This window comes from Hibiscus syriacus, unplaced genomic scaffold (assembly GCF_006381635.1).
Source record: "Hibiscus syriacus cultivar Baekdansim isolate YM2019G1 unplaced genomic scaffold, ASM638163v2 tig00002338_pilon, whole genome shotgun sequence".
Classification (NCBI taxonomy): Eukaryota; Viridiplantae; Streptophyta; class Magnoliopsida; order Malvales; family Malvaceae; genus Hibiscus; species Hibiscus syriacus.
This window is the reverse complement of record NW_024061926.1, coordinates 1,646,826-1,665,940: the sequence shown is the minus strand read 5'-3', so window position 1 is coordinate 1,665,940 and position 19,115 is coordinate 1,646,826. Positions and strand designations below refer to the sequence as shown.

At 38.0% G+C, this 19,115-nt stretch overlaps 1 pseudogene; it reads right to left on the bottom strand.

Annotated features, from left to right (window-relative positions):
- Nucleotides 1–374: 374 nt before the first annotated feature.
- Nucleotides 375–19,115, bottom strand: part of LOC120144925 — a 31,460-nt pseudogene continuing 12,719 nt past the window's right edge.

The following is a 19,115-nucleotide window of genomic DNA, read 5'->3' as shown; positions in this document are numbered from 1 at the left end:
TAATGTTGTGCTTTCGACAATTCTCGTTTAAGCACTAACATGATGTGAAATACATGCAGTTCAAGAGTGCCTTGAAGCATGAAATATAGATTAATGAGCAAGAGAAAAAATGTTATCCAAGATGAATGATTTAAAGGCTATAGCAATATGGTAAGTTCGAGATGTGTCATAGCCAGACTTGAGAGTTGGTGTATCATTACACAAGCATTTGGGCAGTTAGACAAACTATGTTACTCTATTTTTGTCCAGAATTACGTCAAAAAATACTCTCTGAAATAATGGTGTATATGCTCTTACAGCACGGATAACAATGTAAAAAAATTATGCCTTGAGCAACTTTGTCAACAACTAGCATCTTACTTGTGCTTTGGGATTTACCTCAATAAATAATCTGTTGAAACAGTTTGTTCACCGTTGGTGGTGCTGTTACCTCGGCTACCGACCCAATATTATTTAACTGCAACTAGTATCTTCTCTGGCACAAGAGGACCATCTTATGATCCACCATCTTGATGTCCCATCTCATGCCCTTACCAATCTTGCTAACCTTGTGTAGACACCCGTTTTTGTCCGGGTTCTCGTTATTAATTTTTAATTATTATTATTATTATTGTTATTATTATTAGAGAAAATAACCTCAGTGACCAAAAATCTCATATAATATACGATTTTAACCAACTTTTTCCGCATTTTCCAAAATGACCAACAAAATCACAATGCGATCGCTAATTCGCAACGCGATCTCCATTATCGCAAATTCGCGTTGCATTTCGCGTTGCGATAGTTGGAAATCGCGTTGCGATGGTATACAATGTCGTTGCGATTTTCCCAATTCGCAATGCGAATAAGTAAATCGCAACGCGAATTGGGAAAATCGCAATGCGATACTGACTATCGCAATGCGATAATACAAAATCGCAATGAGATACTGACTTTCGCAACGCGATTCTGACTTTTGCAACGCAATTTACATAGCGCCATTCGTATTAACGCGTATTTTTTTTTTCAAATTCCAAACACGAATTTTTTCTTAATAATCGGAAACTGAACCGTCCACAGTATCGCAACTCATAACCTCAACCCAAAAACACAACACTTAGTCCCATCTCCATCTCTCACTCTCTACGGCAAATCCATCCCCATCTCCGAAGATTTCCGTCCCCATCGCCGGCGAAATCCCTCACAAACCATTCACAGTCAAAATCCCTCACAATCATTTAGAAATGGAAAATCAACCTCCGAGGGTTAGTTTTTTTTTTTTTTTATTTTGAAATTTTGCATTATTTTAGGTTTTTCATATTGAGATTGATGATAAGTTTACTGGTAATTTCAATAATAATTAACCATTTCACTTAGATTTCTTATTAAATTCATTCGATTGCTGCCAATACTGCTAAATTGTTTAGCCTGTGAAGTTAGTATTTGTCTTTGCTTTGTCTTTTGGTTGAAGTAATGCAGAAGAAGAATAGTTTCGAGAATGAAAATCGCAACGCAAATAACTATCGCAACGAGAATCGCAACGCGAAATAAAAAATCGCAACGCGAAACCAAATCGCATTGGCGTTGCGATTTTCATATTTCGCGTTGCGATTTTTTATTTCGCGGTTGCGCTTTTCATTTCGCGTTGCGATTGTCTGGTCGCGATAGTCATTTCGCGTTGCGATTCTCTCGTTGCGATAGTCATTTCGCATTGCGATTCTCATTATCTCGTTGCGATTTTCATTTCAACCAAAAGACAAAAACAGTATTGCAAATTTTAGTTTCAAGAATAAACTACTTTTTTTTATTGTTTGTTTTTGGTATATCTTGACAGTGTAATTTTTGGTATATCTAACTTGGTATGTTTATTGTTTTTTTTGTAAAATTTCGGCTTCATTGACATTAAGGAATAAAGTTAGCCTAGCCACTACAATTGCTTCGAAGCTTTAACCTGCACAAAAAAATTGTTTGAAGAAACCTGCTTCGGCCATGGCTGAGAGTACAGCATCCGGGTGGAGATGCTAGTTTGACCCTTTGTGGCTTCAGACCATGACTAGCGTCTACCCGACAGTATACAACGTGGTGAGGAAGAGAATGGTTTCATTTTCCACCGGCGTATACATGTTTTGGGTGGAAGGAGTTCTGCTTAATCACTGGTCTACGATTCGGACACGATGAGTAGGCCGGTACTCGTCATATCACCCGCCATCATGGTTATCCAGGTTTTTTCCTGATGAGTCAATAGAGAACCGAACTTACACGTCGACGACATGAAGAAATTGTTTAATAGAAAGATGGTTTTACTCGGATGAATGACGTCGATGTTGTCCGAGTATGCCATCTACTACTTTTGTATGCCGGCTTTTTAGGCAGAGAGGCCAGACAACCTATTCCTCAGGAGCTAATATTATTGGTAGAGGACCTAAATGCATGGAATCTGTTTCCGTGGGGTTCGTATATATGGAAAGCTACCTGGACTAGTTGTCGTCTACCTTTGATGACCGCAAAAGTTTGCGGGCGATGGGTCGAAATACACTTTGTCAGGCTTTGTTGCCTTTAAGGTAAAATTTCTATAAGTTTTCAAAATTATAATTAATTATTTAACAATTACTAATGTTTGTTATTATATTGTTTGTAGATTTGGATATTCGAGGCTTTCCTCAGCATGCGGACATATGCATTAAAATCCTCAGATGATTCCTAGGGCTATTTCCTGGAAGAGAAACGTATTTGGATTGGGAAGACTTAATACCATATGCGACAATAAATAATGTAAGTTAACACAAATACTATCATATATAAACAAGTTATTAATAGTAGACGTTTAACTTTGTTTTAGTTTTTATATTTTTAGGAGGCCAACACTCCATTAATGAACTGACACCCCACGGAGGCTGAGCTTGCCACTGATTGGTGGCAAGCTAGTCACGTTTTTTTGATGGACGAATGATGAGCAGCCTCCACTTCCTCCACTTCGAGAGCCATCACCTCACCCAGAGCCATCACCTGATCGACCCGACTATACACCTCTACAACGAGAGCCATCACCTATCACGTCACATCATCGAGTCTCTTCTCCACCATCACCTCATGATAGGCGACCGACAAAGATGCCACGACTTCTATCTCCCTGTTCTCCACCTCCACGGGATGAGTCAAGGAGTTACGTGATGAGGTCAATGCCTTGCGTGAGAGATCGGTACTCTACGCGATAACGATGGTGCATGGCGTGTGAGGTGTCTACTTTACGTGGTGAGGTTGCCGCTCTACGTGAGATGGTAGTATCGTTGCAGAATGAGGTTCATACTCTACCAACGAGGTAAGTTTAAGATTTTCCATATTTAACTTGATGATAAATTTACTCGTAATTTCACTTAAATTAACCATTTCACTTAGATTGCTTAGTAAATTTATTCGGTTGCTGCCAAAACTGCTAAACTTTTTACTTTAACACTGTGAATTAGTATTTGTCTTTGTTTTGTCTTTTGGTTGAAAGTTTGAAATATATTTATCTTTGTTTCACTGTTTAAATATCATGTCTGTTTATTTACTGATATTTGTATTTTTTATTTAGCGGACCGATAAGGTGGATGATTTACGTCGGGTTTTTCTTGCACGACGAGTTCACGCATCAGACGGCGTGCACGTGCTATTAAGCTCCGTATACCCCAATAGTGCGAAGACACCGCAGAAGAAGCCCGACGCCTATCATCCCTCAAGAGTCCACTCCTATCGTTGAAGAGGCCCCTATCATTCCTCAAGAGTCCCCTCCCACCGTTCAAGAGGCCACTGTCATCGTTGAAGAGTCCCTCCCACCATTCAAGAGCCCGATTCACATGGCGTCATATGTAGGATTCTTGAGAAACCCTCTGACGTGCCGGACATGATGGATTCAAGTTGGCTCTCGTATGTTACCGGCCAGTACCATACCGTATCTGAAGAGGAGAGGAACAACTACCGGACACAATTCTGGATAACACCCTTTGGGCTAAGACCGCAATTGATTTTTATCTACATGAGCGAAGCCAGGGGTGTTTCACTGACATATGCAAGCTCAATGATGATATCTATTTGTTGCTTGATCGGTCTTGGTGGGGCGTATTATTAGGGGTCAAGACAATGGCTATTTCGATGGAGGGGTAAGTCTTATATTTTTTCTTATATTTTCATTTGATTATTTTTTTTGTAAATTTATGTAAGTTACTAATATATGTCTTTTTTTGTAAAACAGCATATCGATGCGTGGGTGTCACGTCTTCTAATAATTAGGAAACTTAAGGAAAATAAAGAAATACACGTATACAATTATGCCGACGTCTTTTAACGCCGTTCACTTGAATCAACGAGATGAATCATTTGCGTTGGGCATGGACAAGCTAAACTTTATCCTGCATGGTGGGAGGTCGATAAGGTTAGTGTTTATTTTAGATTGAGTTTAAAGGTATTCATAAATAAGTGCGCAAATGAATGAATTATTACTTATGATTGCAGGTGTTTATCCCTGTTTTGGAACGTAACCATTGGCTTCTCGTCGAGCTTCAGATCCCATCCCTTAAGGCAATAGTATATGACATCATGATAAATTACATATCATTGGCTGATTTAAGAGATATTATTAAGGGATGGAGCTCTTATTTGGCTAAATACTTGGATGCGATAAATTATTGGACTCGTTCTGGAAACAAGAAGCCAAAGAAGCTCATATTACAGTTAGCAGAGACGAGACAGCACCACAACAAACGAAAGGACCCAGAGGGGATTGTGGTCCTCTCGTATGCTTGGCGTTGGACCGTTTGATCACAGGAAGTATAAAGTATCTACCCCCCACCGATATAGATAGAGCTGCAGTAGGCTTGTGGTTTCGACATTATATGGCTAGATCGATATACGAGACGCTGCCTACCTGCATCCGCGTTATAAAAATGTCCATAAACAATTGGTATGTTTATAGGCTTGTGGTTTGAAAATGTTTGGTTAAGTACCTAGAATTCAATAATTTGCTGTTTGTAGGTTTTAGATGTGTAGAAAGTGTTGTTTGAGCAAATGTTTGGTTTATGCAGGTTAATCTCAGAAGTGAGCTGCGTGAAAATGATGTATGGCTGCAAAAGTTGATTCAATAGTAGAAGTGTTATTTCTCTAATAATTATTGCTTATTTTTTGATTGTTTAATTGATTTGTAAAAGGTGATTTTAAAAGGTGATTTGTAAAAGTTGATTTGTTTAATTGATGTTAACATAATTCTTATTTGTGTTTGTTTAATTGATTGAAATGTAATGGTTGATTTTGTTGATTTCAATCTGCATTATGTTGAAGGCAAAAAGTACTATCGCAATGCGAAATGAAAATCGCAACGCGAAAATGAAAATCGCAACGCGAAATTAAATTCGCGTTGCGATTTTCATTTCGCATTACGATTCCCTCGTTGCGATTTTCATTTCGCATTGCAAAATTAGCGTTGCGATTTTCATTTCGCATTGCGATTCTCTCGTTGCGATTTTCATTTCGATTGCGATAGTAATTTCCGCGTTGCGATGGACATTAAGATGATTGCCTATTAAGTGATAACAACTGGAACAGATCATAGCAATTTTCAAACTCAAGTTACTAATACATGCCTAACTGAAAATGTTAAAAGTTCACACAAATCTACATAATACAACGTTTGCATTAAAAATCACCTAAGTTAACAGTCCCAAAAGGTGAAGCCAGTTGTGATTGGGATTTTAAAGATGATTGCGATTTTGATTGCCTTTTTCTTGACACCATATGAGCTTTGGATTTTGATGATGATCCATATTTTGGTAGAGGAAAAGATGATTGTGATGGCACTGGTGATCCACATGTCAACCTTGTATGACCACTTTCCTTGCACCGACTACATGTCATTCTCTCTTCTCTTCACCCTTAGACGGTATACGATCATGACTTTTGGTCGGCCAGGTAGCCTTCTCCATGGCTGGTGGCAAAACTGTTTGTAAGTCATCTGGTATGTCCCACTCAAGGATGTGAAATAGGGTAGACAATCTCAGCATAAGTCTGTCGATATACTTCTGTAGTGTAGCAATCCATAGCGTATGTGCTTGAATCATTTGGTTTAGATGAAGAGCAACTTTTATAACATGGCCACATGGATAACCAGATGTTTGCCATTTCATATAACTACACGTCCTTGCATTTAGATCGACAAGCCCATTTAAGTTATTATCCAGTACTTCAAACAAAGTGTTTGAACATGGTTCAACTCTCCATGACGTTGACTTCACAACACGTTTCGTTATCTTTTTTTCAGTCCATGGTGTAACACGATGTTCCAATGTTCCTGTAAATTTAAATAATAATACTTAGTAAAATATATGATAAGTTACGAATTCAAAGAAATAATACCTGCATGGTTTCTTTTCTTGTAGTACCACTGTTGAATAGAGGCTTGAAAAAACTCCATTAACATAGTAATGGGTAATTTCCGGGAATGACGACTTAGAGCGTTAATTGATTCTGCACTATTAGACGTCATGAAACCATATCTTGCTCCAAGTTGATGTACTCTTGACCATCTTTCAAACCCCACATCTTCTAGTGTTTGAGCACACTGAGGCAAAACACGTCTTAAACAGTTTATATGCTTATTGAAATCCACTTCCGATAAGCCTTTACAGCCTTCCAGTATGTCCATTTGTGCTTTTTTATACCAGCAGACCTTGATTTTAGATTTCTATACAAATGAACACCACAAAGTCCATGAAAAGCATCTGGGAAACACCTTCTAACAGCGTTGTCAATTGAGTTTGCCCTATCGGATATTTCAGATTGCTAATAGGACCTATGCAATCCCTAAGATACCCCATAAACCATGTCCATGAATCAGAGGTTTCAGATTTGCCAACCCCGTAAGCTATTGGCAATATCCCATTGTTAGCATCCATGGCTACTGCTAATAAGTTTACTCCAAGGTATCGACCTTTCAAATGCTCCGTCAACTATAATAACTGGGCGCATGCAAGTAATAAACGAACGAATCTACAAAATAATACACAAAAATATAATCATTTAAATGTGAAATGCATGTAACTAACAGAAATGAGTCAACAAATTATATTGATTTACTAACCGCAGCACCAATGGCGATAAACAGCACTCAAAGTGTCCATCTCTATCTGTTTTGATATGAGTTACGACCCATTTTTCAGCTTTAAATTGTGACAATAAGCCGGCAGTTGGGCAAACGATGCTTCTGGCGACCCCCTCAACAATTCCAAGCATAACATTTGGCTCTCCAAGCTTGAGAATATGATATACTAATCTTGAACCGAGCATTCATGTCAGTCATAATTTCATGTCCCCGATATACCCTGCCATTCAAAAACATTAACTCAGCCAGAAAACCACCCAACACCTTTTTGTTTGCATGTCTATGGTGAGGAAAAACTTGGGTTCTTGAACATGTATGTTTATCAATAAAGTCCTAACTTGAAACATTGCGCAATCTTTTATCCTCTTTGCAATCATACGCCACGTACAGTTTTTGTCAATCGTACACCTGTTTCGAAACGATCTTTGCTTGATTTGTTAACTTTTAGTTGATAGCATCTTCCACACATTTCGTATACAAAGCTATCTTCAAGTCTTCCTTTGTATCAAAACAATCATCTTTCTTGATACGAATAACTTTTGTGTAACATCAACTGCTTTCTTTGCCAACTCTTCTTCCGGTAACTGAAGTAATTCTGGCATATTCCAGTTATACTCCCGTGGCATTTTTCTTTCTTCGGGACTTTTTCTTCTTCTTTTTCTTCTTCAGGATTATATGAATTACAGAATGGATGTCAACATGTTCATTCACAGTCGTAACTTCCTCCTCATTATCATCAACAACATCTTCCTCGTCAACGGTGTTTCATCATCAAAATTCGGGTATTGACCAATATCAAAATCATACACGCAGGGTCTGTTTCTTCTTCTGAAACATCATCAAAATCCGTGTATTGACAAATATCAAAGTCCGGGTATTGACCAAGATCAAATTTCGAATACTGACTAGTACTCACAATTTTTTCTCTTGGCTCATCATCGTCTAATTGGTCAATACGAAAACCGGAATTTGGTGCTGAAAGTTGATTTGGATTTGGATTAGAGAAAGGCTGTGGGTTTTGAGACTCACTTAGTTGATTACTACCCGCTGCTGACCCAACAATACTACTTCTAGGTTCAACAACATACAATGTACATCATCACTTGAAACATTAATGTAAGCAATGAATCGTTCAACATCTTCATTGTCGGTTAACAAATAAACTTTACCATTTCTCTGATAAGATAACCTAAATCCACTTAGGGGCTCTAAATTCAATTTCTTTGAAACACGTAACATTAGGGTTTAATAAGTTAACTTCTTTAATGACAGTTTTAGTTAAGATTCATGGGTAAAGGCATATATTGTAAAACACCATGAACATTCTCCCATGACCCTCCAAAACAAATCTATCCAAACATGATCAACATTAGATGATTTCATGGTTGTAACTAAACAAACGAGATGCGAAACTAAGACCTGTTGCCGGATGGGGAAGGATCGTTGGATATTGGAACGGATGTCGCCGGAGAGAGTGATAGATGGAGATGGAATGTTGCGATTTAGGGATTTAGGTTATGAGTTGTTGCTGCGTATATATATACAAAAAATTTGGCTTGCGAAACTAAAACCTGTTGCGAACTTTGAAACTCGCATTGCGATTCTTATCTCGTTGCGAAAGTCAGAATCGCGTTGCGAAAGGCAATCATTTGACCATCGCAATGCGAAATGCAAATCGCAACGATAGAATCGCAATGCGAAATGAAAAAGGCAACGAGGATTAACATGCATAAACTTTTAACAATTATTATTGAATTCTAGGTATTTAACGAGGATTAACGCGCCAAGCAAAGGCATACGAGAGGACCACAATCCCCTCTGGCTCCCGGCGATTGCTGTGGCGCGGTCTCGTCTCTGACAACTGTGACATTGAACTTCTTTGGCTTCTTGTGTCCAGAATCCCAATACTTAATCCCATCCAAGAATTTAGCCAAATGAGAGCTCCATCCCTTGAAAATATCTCTCAAATCAGACAGTGATATGTAATTGATCATGCTGTCAGACACTATTATCTTCAGGGATGGGAGCTGAAGTTGGACGAGAAGCCAATGACGACGTTCCAAAACAGGGATAAACACCTGCGATCATAAGTAATAATTCATTTATTTGCGCACTTATTTATGAACACCTTTAAAAAATTTTAAAAATAAACACTAACCTTATCGACCTCCCACCATGCAGGATAAAGTTTAGCTTGTCCATTGCCCAACAAAAATGATTCATCTCGTTGATTCTTCAAGTGAACTGCGTGAAAAGCCGTCGGCATTATTGTATATAGCGAATTTTTTTTTATTTTTCCTAAGCTTCCTTATTATTAGTAGACGTGACACCCACACATCGATATGCTGTTTTACAAAAAATACATATATTAGTGAATTACATTAATTTTTAAACAAATTAATCAAAATCATATATAAGACAAATATAAGACTTACCTCCCCATCCAAATAGCCACTGTCTTCAACCCCTAATAGCACACCCCCCACCAAGACCGATCAAGCAACAAACATTTCATCGTTGAGTTTGCTGATGTCAGTGTAACACCCTTGGCTCCGCTCATGTAGATAAAAATCAACTGCGATCTTAGCCCAAAGGGTATTATCCACAATTTTTTCCGGTAGTTGTCTCCTCTCCACTTCAGATATCGGAAGGGTACTAGCCGGTAACTCATACGAGAGCCAACTCTCATCCATCATGTCCGGAAACCGGTGGGGGTTTCTACTTCTTCGATATATTACCCCATGTGAATCGGGCTCTGGAATGGTGGGAGGGACCTCTTCAACGATGACAGTGGCCTCTTGAACGGTGGGGGGGAATCTTGAGGGAGAACAGGGGCATCTTGAACGATTGGAGGGGACTCTTGAGGGATGACCGGTGAGTCGGGCTTCTTCTTGCGGAGTCTTCACACCATTGGGGTGAACGGAGACGTAATAGCACGTCCACACCGTCTGATGCGTGAACTCCGTCGTGCAAGGAAAACCCGACGTAAAGCATCCACCTTATCGGGCCGCTAAAAAAATTAATACATAAATCAGTAAATAAACAGACATGATATTAAACAAAGACAAATATGTTTCAAACTAGCATTGTATTCACCCAAATCATTATTCTATCATAGTTCACAAAATGCTCAGATAACATTCCAGAAGTAAGCACTTATATAAACATTTAAAAGGACAACATATAACATTCCAGAAGAAGAATAGTTTACTTTCGCAACACGAAACTTAAATCGCAACGCGAAATGACTATCACAACGCGGAAATGGCTATCGTAATGCGAAATGAAAATCGCAACGACAAAATTGCAATGCGAAATGAAATCGCAACGACAAAATCGCAACGCGAAACACAAATCGCATTGCGATTTTCATTTCGCGTTACGATTTTGTCGTTGCGATTTCATTTCGCATTGCGATTTTGTCGTTGCGATTTTCATTTCGCATTGCGATAGCCATTTCCGCGTTGCGATAGTCATTTTCGTGTTGCGAAAGTAAACTATTCTTCTTCTGAAAAATTGAAACTTGAATGGATTGCATTACTTCAACCAAAAGACAAAAACAAAACCAAAAACAAATACTAACAAAAACAGTTTAGCAGTATTGGCAGCAACTGAATGAATTACGAGTATGAAAAATCTTAAACTTACCTCGTTGCGTAGAGTATGAACCTCATTCTGCAACGATGCTACCATCTCACGTAGAGCGGCTACCTCACCGCGTAATGTAGACACCTCAACACGCCATGCACCATCGTCTTTGCGTAAAGTACCTACCTCCTCACGCAAGGCATTGACCTCATCACGTAACTCCCCTGACTCATCCCGTTGAGGTGGAGGTGGAGAACAGGGAGATAATAAACGTCGTGGTATCTTTGTCGGTCGCCTATCTTGCGGTGATGGTGGAGAAGAGGCTCGATGATGTGACAGAATAGGTGATGGCTGTCGTTGTGGAGGTGTATAGCCGGGTCGATCAGATGATGGCTCTGGGTGAGGTGATAGCTCTGGGCGAGGTGATGGCTCCCAAAGTGGAGACTGCTCATCAACCGTTCCATCAAAAAAACGCTTACTAGCTTGCCACCAATCAGTGGCAAGCTCAGCTTCCGTGGGTTTCAGCCTCTGTAGAGGAGTGTTGGCCTCCTAACAATATAAAAGCTCAAACAAAGTTAAACGTGTACTAGTAATAACTTGTTTATAAACATATGGTGGTATTTATGTTAACTTACATTATTTATTGTCGTATACCGTAGTAAATCTTCCCATTGCAAGGTCCGTTTCCTCTTCCAGGAAATAGCCCTGGGAATATTATTTGAAGTTTTTATTGCATATCTTCATGGCGGGAAAGGCCTCAAATATCCAAATCTACAAACAATATAATAACAAACATTAGTAATTGTTAAATAATTACTTATAATTTTGGAAACATAATATAAAAATTCTTACCTTAAAGGCCCAAATAAAGCCTGTCAAAGTGTATTTGGAACCATCGCCATGCAAACTTTTTCGATCATCCAAGGCAGACGATAACTTATTCCATGTAGCTTTCCATAAATACGAGCCCCACGGAAACCGGTTCCACGCATTTAGGTCTTCTACCAATTTGATTAGATCATTTGGAATAGGTTGTCTGGCCTCTCCGCCTAAAAAGCCGGCATGCAAAAGAATTAGAAGGCATACTCGGACAACGTCGACGTCATCCATCCGAGTAAAACCATCTTTATTATTCAAAAATCTTGTCAGGTCTTCTACGTGTAGACTCGGCCTCTCCAGCTCAGGAAAAACCCGATAGCCATGATGGGCGGGTAATGTCTAGTGTACCGACCTACATCATCGTGTCCGAAGCGTAGACCGGTGATTAAGCAAAACTCCTCCTGCCCAAAACACGTATACGCCGGTGGAAAATCAAACCATATCTCTTCATCACGATAGATCATTTGAATAGGTTGTCTGGCCTCTCCGCCTAAAAGCCGCATGCAAAAGAATTAGAAGGCATACTCGGACAACGTCGACGTCATCCATCCGAGTAAACCATCTTTATTATTCAAAATCTTGTCAGGTCTTCTACGTGTAGACTCGCCTCTCCAGCTCAGGAAAACCCAGATAGCCATGATGGGCGGGTATGTGTCTAGTGTACCGACCTACATCATCGTGTCCGAAGCGTAGACGGTGATTAAGCAAACTCCTCCTGCCCAAACACGTATACGCCGGTGGAAAATCAAACCATATCTCTTCATCACGACGTTGTATAGTCTCTGGTAGATCGCTAGTCATGGTTTGAAGAACGGTGTGTCAACATCGCATCTCCACCGGGATGTTGTACTTTCAGCCATGGCCCGAAGCATGTATCCTCAAACATTTTTCTTTGTGCAGGTGAAAGCTTCGACGCAATTTTTTGGACAGACTGACTTTATTTCTCAAGGTCAATTGAGCCGAATAAAAGTTCTACAAAAACAATAAACATACTAAATTAGATATACCAAAACTACACTGTGAAGATATACCAAAAACAATAATAAACATAAATAGTAGTAGTTTATTTTCAACTTAAATATGCAACACTGTGAATTCGTATTGTCTTTGTTTTTTTTTGGTTGAAGTAATGCAATTCATTCAAGTTTCAATTTGCAGAAGAAGAATAGTTTCTGAAAATGAAAATCGCAACACGAAAATGACTATCGCAACGAATCGCAACGCGAAACTAATCGCGTTGCGATTTGCATTTCGCGTTGCGATTCTTGGTTGATTTAATAAGCAATCTAAGTGAAATGGTTAATCTATTATTGAAATTACCAGTAAACTTATCATCAATTTCAATATGAAAAACCTAATAATAATGCAAAATTTCAAAAGAAATAATTAAAAAAAACTAACCCTCGTTGGTTGATTTGGTTGATTTTCCATTTCTGATTGTGAGGGTGGCTCTGAGAGATGGAGATAGACGGATTTCGCCGGAGATGGGGACGGATTTCATCGGAGATGGTGAGAGAGTGAGAGATGGAGATGGACTGAGTTGTGATTTTAGGTTTTAGGTTATGAGTTGCGATTATGGGATATACTGTGGACAGTTCAGTGTTCCAATATATTAATATTCATGTTTGGAATTTAAAAATAAAATACTTGGCCAGGATACTAATGGCGCTTTGAAAATCGCATTGCGATTATGTATTATCGCGTTGCGAAAGTCAGTATCGCGTTGCGAAAGTAAGTATCTCGTTGCGATTTTTTATTATCGCATTGCGATAGTCAGTATCGCATTGCGATTTTCCCAATTCGCGTTGCGATTTACTTATTCGCATTGCGATTTTCCCAATTCGCGTTGCGATTTACTTATTTGCATTGCGAATTGGAAAAATCGCAACGATACTGTAGACCATTGCAACGCAATTTTCAACTATCGCATTGCGAAAATGCAACGCGAATTTGCGATAATGGAGATCGCGTTGCGAATTAGCGATCGCATTGCGATTTTGTTGGTCATTTTGGCAAATCCGGAAAAAGTTGGTTAAAATCGTATATTATATGGGATTTTTGGTCACTGAGGTTATTTTCTCTTATTATTACTATTATTAATAAATGTTATTTACATTTTACATGCCCTCAACTCGAAGGCCAATACAACCCAACAGCCCACGAGAACAAAGTCCAGTACAAAACCTAACCCGGTGACCTAGTACCAGGCCCAAGGTCTGACCCAAACCCGGCCCAAGATCCATACCCGTTCTCAACCCAGACAATTAGGGTTTTAAAAAAGCAGTCACCGCCAGCAACTTTTCAACTCCCCATTGGCGCGAGGACTCCACCGTTCGTTCCCCCGTCAAGCACTCCCGAGCCACGAGGACTCCACCGTTCGTTCCCCCGCCAAGCACGCCCGAGCTACCAGCATCATCTGCACCGATTTCAAATCATAAACAATCAATCAACCAAATCAAAAATAAAAGATAAACAGTGAATCAAACCAATTCTCCAGAAAATTCGGAGAGCTCATGCTGATTTAGCCAAACCACCATACTCCTCTACCAACTCTGACCACATCCTCTACCTAGCCATTCATTATCACTGAGAAGCAACCACAAATAAAGGACAGAGAACAACATAAAAAAAAAGAATGGACAGAAAACATCAGGGGGGAAGGAGAGAAAATCAGGGATAAAAGAGAAAAAACAAAGGGGCATTCAAAAAAGATAAAATGGGAGCATTCGAAAAAACTAGAAAAACAGAGAAAAAAATATCAAGAAACTAGAGAGGTTTTTACCTTTTCGAGCAACCACCGTCGGGGCTTTCGTCGAGACCAAAGCAAGCCACCATATCGAAGGTAAAACACTTTTAGCCTTTTGAAATGGGGTGTTTCGTGAGTTTTTTTTAGGTTTCAAGAGGAGAGTTCGAGTGGTCTTTGGGGTTTTAGGATAAAGGAGTAAAAAGGGGGGTTTCTAGAGGCATTTTACTCCATGTGGCTACCGATCTACGGTGGCTGGGGAGTGGTTGAATTTTGGCCTATTCTTTGGCCTTATATTCGACCAACAATGCGACATTGTTTAATAGGGGGAGGTTCAACGTGCTTTTGTGTTTGGGATATTAGCAGATTTGGTCCCTTCATCCTTGTAATTTCGCTATTTTCCATGGAATGAATCTTTATATTATTTTATTTTGAGCACTCATATTTCAATGTTTATATTTCAGTCACCATCTTATATGTTATTCCATTTTGTTAATGTTTGAATCTGGTAATGATGTTTGTAAAGGTTCCATTTTAGTCACTAATGCAAGTTTCGAATTCATGTTTTGAGTTTTAAATTTCATCATTCTTTCATTTCGATCACTGAACACAATTCTAGATCATTTTATTTTGAGCCACTCATTTTTTAGTATTTATATTTTAGTCATTGCCTTGTTATCATTCCATTTTTTATTGATATATGAGTTTAGGTATGAGACTCGTTATTCTTTTCATTTTGGCAACTGTTTGCTTACCATTGACTTTAGGATAAATGCTCTTGTATGCTTGCTAATTCATATTACATTTCATGTTAGTCCATAACTCTGTTATATGTGGAAATAACTCTATTCATGCTTTTCAGGGGCATGGCTGAGCCCACGCTAAGTGCGAGACGGCGCAGGGCCTCAAAAAACAGGAGCCCCAAAATAGAGTATATCTATCAGTTGTTGCCATTAAGAAGCAGAAAAATAGGTATAGAGCAGTGGTTAGATCATTAGGCCCATGACTTTGTTGATCCTAAGTTCGAATCTTGTTAACAAGCAAAATTATTTTTAGGAAAAACAATGCAAATGGGCCTGCTCATTGTAATACAACTGTAAATTTTCCCCTTCTTTTTGATCAAAATGTAGTTGTAAAAACAATGCAAGTTCGAGATCTAAGGGCCCCTTTATAAGAATTTGCACAGGGCCTCCAACAACCTAGCCACGACCCTGATGCTTTTAGTCCTATGTTTAGCTTTGTATTCATTTCGGTCAGTATTTATCGTTTAGTGTTTAAAGTTTGGGGGTTTATTACCCATTAGGGCCTTGTTGTTATGCTTCGATTAGTTTTAATCCCTGAAATTATTGTATGTAATATTTGTTTTTCATTTTCATTGGATCTATATATGTATTTTTGCACATGTAAATTATGTTAAATTGTTTTGTATTCATATATTAATCTGGTTTGTTTAATTTTTATTATTTTGTATTCTAATTCATCATGTTTTTAAATTATTACTTATGTCCCTAATATGCATGCATAAGTATATATGATGTTAATTTTTAACCTTACATATTTATGTATGTATCTGTTAGTTATTATGAATGCTTATTTATTAACTAAATTTTATTTTATATTTTACTCGAATATTTCTAAGAATATTTATTTGTAGAATGGGCATGTAAAGCACCACTTGGTCGAAGTAGTGTGATCCGATACATTCGAACAAAATGCGAACTTGAAATAAATCAATTTTATTTTGCTAATTATTAATTCATTTTTATTTTAAGTTGAACAATGCAATGCATGTTTCTATACATAGCGATTTATTTTATTTTATGCAAAATGTCAACTTGATTTATATTCGATTTGTTTTTTTTTAAATCAAGGGGAAATATTTCTTGTATAAAGAAGAAATAGACGATATAGTCTTCCCATTGGAGGATGTGCAAATCTCGTGATTTCTTCTCGAATTAAGGAATGTTCCCTAATTAATCAATTTGGAGCAAATTAATTAAGCTTTAATAAATGGATTATTTTTAACATTATATTCGATTCACAATTTCCACTGCTATGACAATGTGTAAGCGACCGAGTACCAATTTTGGGTGTTGTGGGGTGCTAATCATTCTCCACACGTAATCGAATCTCGAACCCGTTAAAATGAATCTTTGATAACGCAGACCGAATTTTGTCTTAAAAAAACGATTTTTCTTAAAATTGTTTTAAAAGACGTTTTTATGTATTTGACCTACTTAACTCAAAGGTCGAAGGCGACTCCCTTTCAATTTATTTCAAAATAATTTAAAATCACCAATTTTTCTAAATAAAAAGTCATAACTATTTTTAAAATAATATTTAATTGTTTTTAAAAAAAATGATTATGACACATTGTTTATAACATCAACATCATCTCTGAAGATAACAGCTCCTTCAGGCTGCAAAATGCGATCCATTTCCAGAAGGATGTCTTCGAATTTACACCTACGTATATAATCATTTATGTATAAATTAAGCACTCTTGATTACTTTTGATTCCTAAATGAACATGGAAAATTAAGTTACTTACTTGTTTTCATACAAGCTAAATACACCATTGGCATGAATAAAGTCATATGTTCTTGGGTATGTAGAGAAACCTTCACACCTATAACAAAATAGAATCAAGATGTCAATAATGAAGCTCATGGGGCTTCATTATCAATTTATGAGTTGTATTACATGAAACGGGGTCTCTAAGAAATGTGATATCAGTAACGACTTCCAATACTCTCGAAATGTCACTAGCTCTACAGTTGTAAAGTTTAACTTCCTTTATCTAACACTGCCTCAGAGCTTCGCGTCTGTGATACCAGTACCAATTCGTGTGTATATTAACATTTATAGATACACCGTTACAAAATAAGTCTGAAAAACATATTTTTACTAAGAATGTATAGACTTTTCGATTGTCTGCTTTCAACTGGTTGCTTACCACAACACAAAATGAACTATTTATAGTAAACCTTCTACTCTACTATATACGACAATATAGCATTTTGATGAAAGAGAAAAGGAAATCAATACTCTTATGTAGATTAATCACAGGATATAGGAGATCAACTGAGAGACATACCAGTCATGATATATTCCAATTAGACATCTCTCATAGATGGCATTTATAGTGTTTTTAGCAATTGTGGGCACGATATTCATCACCTAAGATTTTGGTGATTAGAGTGCTACTGTAAATCCTCCTAGGCCTGCATTCATGTCCATTACTTTTCTGTATCTTGTAGTACCAATCAATTTATTTATCCTTTTGTAAGCATTCACATGCTTCTTCCAAAGCTTATTGTCCTCTTGGTAAGATTTAGATGAGACACCCTCAACAAACCCTTTGGCTATCCGAGGAGGGACAGAAAAAAGCCTAGCTGGGAACTTCTCCAACTCCCCTCCCGCCACTTTGTTTGCTCTACTTACCTTAGGATACGGTGTTATGCACGTCTCCATTTTCTTGTACCTAGAACGTGCCAGAAGGAAAGAATTACAATGACAAAACAACAAGAAGAGCTTTAGAAATAAAAGATCTAGGAGTGGAAATGAAATGTCAAAAGTACCAAAACTCGGGCCCCTATAGTTGATATGCACCCAAAAGAAGCATAACTTGGTATGTTACTTGATACTTTTAAACCAATAATGAAATACAAAAGCTCTTATTTACTATTTAATCAACACTAGAAAGAAAATGGCAATTTAAATAAATGAAATTGACACACAGGTAAACTCACCAAACATCATCTGCATCCCTTGATTTACATATATTGGCAAACTTTCTGCGGTAGGATTTGTCGTCAACTTTTTTCTCCAAATAGCAATATCTCCCTTCTCTTACTTTTTCTCCCAGCAAAGAAGTTCAACTAACTCTTCAATCTTTCTTTTCTCGGCATTGAGATCTTCCTTAGACGGCTTTCAAGTTTTATAATAGGTCTTACAGATAATTGGAGGGCCAGACAATACTTAGTACCCACCAGGCCTCAGGACTCTATCAACTTCCATCAAGTGCATCTCATCTGAATAAACACGTGCATCCCATAAATATCCAGGTAGTGTTGAAGTTCAATATTGTGTTAGATCATTTCATACCGATCTCTAACAACAAAGCTTAATCAGAAAATCGTGGTGATAGAGAACGAAGTACCACATGATTTCGCATAAAACATGTTCGTCACCGCTTACCATTTGCAGTCCAAGGTATTAGGCATCGCGAACACTGAGCCATATCAAATGCTCTAGATGGATATGGAAGATTTATAGATCCAAGGACACCGATAACATAAGGCACACCTCACTCCAGTGCAAACTGTACCTGTGCTTCATGATTGTCCCGAGGTGTAAAAGACATAGCCAGAACGTTTCTCTTCAGCACATATGCACCCCAACTTGCGACCTACATTATGATTGGTTCTATTATCATGAGTAGACATACTGAATTAGAATTCCAGAGCCAGACTGGATGTTTTGATGAGGAATTTCGATAAAAAAAAATGACAAATCTTTCAGCTAATAATACGATAGAGAGGGACAATAGGCATACTGAGCTCAACAAGAGAGACATCTAAGAATATCGAGTACATGTGATGACTAAAACATAAGTTATATGATCTCAATTTCCTTAACAAATCTATTCCACACAGAAGCATACACACCAAAAAAGAGGCTATTAAATATCTCACTAAGGTATATCCTACGACTACAAAAAATAAAGAAGGAAAAACGAAGAATGAGATGGCTAAGAAGTAAACTACATCGAGAATTACTAAACACGCATTCAAC